We start from the raw sequence: 6,101 nt of genomic DNA, 5'->3' as shown, positions 1-6,101 counted from the left end.
GGAAGCAAGGGCAAAAATGAACTAATGGGATTTCATCAAGATCAAAAGCTTTTGCACAGCAAAGGAAACAGTTAACAAAATCAAAAGACAACTGACAGAATGGGAGAAGATATTTGCAAACGACATATCAGATAAAGGACTAGTGTCCAGAATCTATAAAGAACTTAGCAAACTCAACACCCAAAGAACAAATAATCCAATCAAGAAATGGGCAGAGGACATGAACAGACATTTCTGCAAAGAAGACATCCAGATGGCCAACAGACACATGAAAAAGTGCTCCATATCACTCGGCATCAGGGAAATACAAATCAAAACCACAATGAGATATCACCTCACACCAGTCAGAATGGCTAAAATCAACAAGTCAGGAAATGACAGATGCTGGCGAGGATGCGGAGAAAGGGGAACTCTCCTACACTGTTGGTGGGAATGCAAGCTGGTGCAGCCACTCTGGAAAACAACATGGAGGTTCCTCAAAATGTTGAAAATAGAACTGCCCTATGACCCAGCAATTGCACTATTGGGTATTTACCCTAAAGATACAAACGTAGTGATCCAAAGGGGCACGTGCACCCGAATGTTTATAGCAGCAATGTCCACAATAGCCAAACTATGGAAAGAACCTAGATGTTCATCAACAGATGAATGGATCAAGAAGATTTGGTATATATACACAATGGAATACTATGCAGCCATCAAAAGAAATGAAATCTTGCCATTTGTGACAACATGGATGGAACTAGAGCGTATCATGCTTAGCGAAATAAGTCAAGCAGAGAAAGACAACTATCATATGATCTCCCTGATATGAGGAAGTGGTGATGCAACATGGGGGCTTAAGTGGGTAGGAGAAGAATCAATGAAACAAGATGGGATTGGGAGGGAGACAAACCATAAGTGACTTTTAATCTCACAAAACAAACTGAGCATTGCTGGGGGGAGGGGGTTTGGGAGAAGGGGGTGGGATTATGGACACTGGGGAGGGTATGTGCTTTGGTGAGTGCTGTGAAGTGTGTAAACCTGGTGATTCACAGACCTGTACCCCTGGGGATAAAAACATATGTTTATAAAAAATAAAAAAATAAAAAAAAAATTCACAAACTGTAGTCTTTATTAAACACCAGCAAATATACTTTGGGGATATCCAAAGTCCATAGGGCAAATTCAAATTAGGAGATGGCATGGAAGGCTTTTTTCGACAAGCCACAGATTGTTTCCTACATTATTTTTGAAGTAGTCAGGGAGCAGTTTAAGCTGGTGACATAAGAAGATCCTGAGCTCAGCTCCTCCCATGGACCCACTAGATCTACAGCTACATATGGAGCAATCCCTTCTGAAAAAGAACCCAAAATTAGCTGATGGCCTGTCTTCCAATCAGCCTGAAACTAGGTGCTAACTGAGATCCCTCCCTTGGAACACTGACAGGTCTTCCCACATCCTCAACAACAGGGATCAATCAAGACTAAATCAATAAAATGAAGCTGTAATTGGTGGGGTGGCGGAGACTAAATCAAGCTGCTTAGACAATCACAAAGGTTGGAGAGCCGATCAAGAGCTAGGGCAAGGTAGAACAGGAAGATTTACCTCCTCCACAAAACCACTCTTTTGAGACCCGGAGGGTAGTTGTTTCACCTAACAGATGAAAACAAATACAGAATCACATCAAATGAGGAAATAAGAGTATGTCCCAAATAAAAGAACAAATAAAACTTCAGAAAAGAACTTAATGGAACAGAGGTAAGTAATCTAAGTGATAAATGATAGACTTCAAGGTTATGGTCAAAAAGATGCCCACCAAACTTGGAAAAGAATGGATGAACACTGAAGAATTTCTGCAAAGAGATTAAAGAGGGCATGTAATATGGTGGGCACTGGGTGATACACTCAACTAATGAATCACTGAACATTATATAAAAAACTAATGATGTACTCTACCTTAACTAATTGAATTTAAGTTAAAAAAATACAAATGTGTACTCTATGGTGACTAACATGACATAACATAATATAACATGACGTAACATAACAAAACAAAACAAAAAAATAAAATAAAATAAAGAAGATGAAACCGTAAGAGAGGGAGCCAAACCATAAGAGACTCTTAATCTCAAGAAACAAACTGAGGGTTGCTGGAGGGGAGGGGGTGGGAGGAATGGGGTGGCTGGATGATGGATATTGGGGAGCCATGGGGAGCGCTGTGACTTGTGTAAGACTGATGAATCACAGACCTGCAGCTGAAACAAATAATACATTATATGTTAATTAGAAAATTTTAAAAAAATAAAATAAAATATAAATTTTAAAAAGTAAAATACAAGGAGATAAATATAAGAAAGTACCAAACAGAAGTCACTGAGTTAAAGAATACAATAACTGAACTGCAAAACTACACTAGCAGGTTCCAACAGCAGGCTGGATGAAGTAGTCAGGGTGAGGCAAGAGGGATGATTTGAACACTCTAATGACTATGTCGTGCCCACCTCATCTATGTCGTTTTACTACAACGCATTATGACTGGTGTGTGTTTATTACTTTTTCTGCTGGACTGAGCTCTTAAAAAAGAGATACCATATGTTGCCATAATTTTACCCTCTTGGTAATTTTATGTTTACTGGAACATTGTAAACATAAAATTCATCTATAATGAATGGAAAATTCCTTACCATATCTTCAATTCAGACTATAGTGACAACTTTGCACTTAGATCTTTCCAGTAGAGTTTTCTCCTTACAAGCCTGTAGACACACACACACAGAGAATTGAAAGAGGGAGCAATGTACAATTGAGGAAAACAAAACAAAACAAAAAGTCAAATAAATTCTAAGAAAATCACAAATTTGGCCCACTCAACAGCAATACAATAATAAGGTGAAATGTATTATGTCAAAAAAGCCTCACAAAATTCTATGTAAAGAAAGGGAGAGTTGATTATTTTTCAAGTAAGTATATACTCCTTAAAGGACAGAACACATGGGAAGAAAGAAACTGGGAAATAAGTCATGCAATGAAAACGTGTCGACATGCCTAAAACTACTTTGGTTATAGGCAAAGTTTCATTATATGCCCAAATTTATATTTTGGCTCAATGAGAACAGGTAGATAGCACATGGACAAGTATATGAACAGCAACTAATCATTAAATAATCAATATACATGTAATATGTATATGCTTGTATATACAGCCAAGTGCAACCAGAAAGCTCCAAAATTGCTGGGATAATTGAGGCAAAAAGAAACTGGATTTTAATGTAATTATGCATATTGTCTTTCTGTGTGCTTATCAACCTGGGAGTGCAACAAACACATGAACTTACAATTTACTAACACATGAATTTACAATTTACTAACTTACTAGCTTAGTGAAGTTGAGCATGTTAATGTTTAACTCTCAGTGTCTTCATATGTAAAATACAGAGAGGGAAAGTAATCTACCTCATTGTATCATAACAAAAATCATCAGAACTGATGCAAGCAAATGCTTAATACAAAGCCAGGCACATAGGGAACATCAATCAGCGTTAACTATCACTGGAGCTTATATTTAAATTAAATCAATGCGATTAAAACGTTCCTGAAAGAGCATAGGCTCCTTCAATGTAATTGACTTTCTTGGTAATCTGTCCTTTTCCATCATCTTTATTTGTGGCTTTGTTTCTGGTCTCTGGTGCTTGAGACCCCATAAACTGACTGATAGTGGTAAGTAAATGGGTGATTTGCTGAGCCTGAGGGGTAGGTACTAATTGAATAATTAAGTTCTAGTTTTTAGTCCTGAAGTTGTTCCCTAATGTTTCTTCAGGCATTGCATTTGCATGTTTTTTTGTTTTGTTTATTTTTTTACTTAACACTCAAGTTTTAACAGCAAAATCATAGACCACAAAGTTTTATGAAACAGATTTTCCCTTAAATCTCCCTGCTTGGGGAGTTCAGAACCATTTCCCTGATGCTTAGTCAATTGTTGGAGCTTCTGGCCACAGAGTAGTAACTTAGTTGCCACAATTGTTTGGCTCCCTCAGTGTGAGAAAACTGAAGCCCACCAACAGCTCAGCCAGAGCAGTGGTTTTCTGCAAGATGCCACAGCGGCAGGGGAGCGCTTTGACGTTCTTGCCTGAGGTATTGACACCTTATTTTAGCTGCACATACTTACAGTAAGTGATTAGTGAATCACATGTTTATTGAAATCAGCACGGATACACTGTATTTTGAAATCATGTTCTTCTCAGCTCTGGTTTATAAACCCTCTTCTGATGAGAATTCCTAACAGACCAACATTGCTCGTGATAGCATCCAGAAGGGCACATCTCTTCTCCTGGGGGGATGTCTCGCTCTGTGACATTGTCGCTCAACAGTGTCAAGCACTGATAAGGAAAATAGCCTCACCCAGATCTCACACATTGTTCCACATCCTTCATTTGATTTTGAGTAAATGATTCTTTATCCACCAGAGAGTGGACTGGATAACATTTTGGCTGGTTTGTGAGAAGAGGGATTGAATGTGTTTTCTTGTTTCTGTCCAAAGATGAGGTCGAGGCAAATGAAAATTACTTTCTGTAATGTGTTTTAGTTCATATTTATGGATGATTTTGTTAATGTCACCATAAAACAAAACTGTAAACTTATTCTACACTAGTAAAAGAAAATCAGCACATTACTGACATTCCAAATGCAGCTGCAAATACAACGGAGGACCCTCTAGAGGAGATATCAAAATGGGGAGTTGAACAAGGAATTAAAGTCATCACTTTTCTCCCATTTTCTCATTGCTTCCATTTGACTAGAGGTTGTGAGGTCGTCACCCTTCCAGACTCTAGGTCTCTGCCCCTCCCCCACCCATCACCTCCCTCACACTCTCTCTCAAAAAGAAAAAAAAAAAAAAATTAAATTCTTTTCCACAACAGAAGGTTAAAGAATACAGAAACACATTTCTCTCCATTGGTCACTGGGTACAGAGAACATGTTTGAGGGGTGCTCTGCTAAATGGTGTAGCACACAACACGATCATGACAGGCGTCTGAGCAACAAGAGTGAGGGGAAAAAACACTCAGAAAGTAGAAACAAGCATCCTAGAACACCTTGAAGCTTCACCCTTGGTAATTTTCTTCTAGAGCAAATTTGTGGTGAAGCTCAGCAAAGAAATTCAGCCTTAGGCAGAAGGTGTTAAGAAAGAAAAGATGGAGCAGAAAGACCCAATTAAAAGTGGAAAACAGGGTGTGGTAAAAAAAAAAAAAAAAAAAAAAAAAAACAATGAATACTGTTATGCTGAAAATAAATAAAAAATAAATTTTTTTAAAAAGTGGAAAACAGGGGCACCTGGGTGGCTCAGGGGGTTGGTCCTCTGCCTTTGCCTCAGGTCATGATCTCAGGGTCCTGGGATTGAGCGCTGCCCCAGGCTCTCTGCTTGGCAGGGAGCCTGCTTCCCTTCCTTTCTCTCTGCCTCACTGCCTACTTGTGATCTCTGTCTGTCAAGTAAATAAATAAAACCTTTTTTTAAAAAAAGTAGAATACATAATATTAAAAATGATATTGATTGCATATTTTCCAAGTGGCAAACACTCTTTATGTAGTAAAATACTTAACCCCGACAAATACTCTATGAAGCAGATGCCCTAGTTATCCCCATTTGTCAGACGGAACACACCGAAATGCTGAGAGGATGTATATTTTGCCCAAAGTTTTACAGCTAGTAAGTGGAGGAGCTGGGATTTGAACACAAGCAGCCTGGCTTTGGAACCTGCATACATAACCTCAACCATACCGGCTATGGCCTCCATAGAAGAGGTTGGACCAGCTGGCAGACCCCTCAGTACCTAAACACTCCTTTCTGACTGTATATTTCCCATTCCAGAGCCTTGGATCAGGGTGTCTAATGGCATGTCCAGAGCTGATCAGAGCCTCCATGGTCACTTCCCAGGGTAGATAAATGGTGCACAAGAAACACCGGCGGTGGATTGCTTCCATGACTATATGATCTCACAGTGTTCATGGAAGCAAATTAATTCACTTAAAATTGACAAAATTAAACTAAAAGCTTTATTACAGAAGTTGCATCACAGTAATGGAGAAGAACAGGGAGATGGTGGATCAGTTAGCACCATCGGAAC

Source organism: Mustela erminea, chromosome 6 (genome assembly GCF_009829155.1).
Source record: "Mustela erminea isolate mMusErm1 chromosome 6, mMusErm1.Pri, whole genome shotgun sequence".
Taxonomy (NCBI): Eukaryota; Metazoa; Chordata; class Mammalia; order Carnivora; family Mustelidae; genus Mustela; species Mustela erminea.
Note: the sequence above shows the minus strand (reverse complement) of the source record.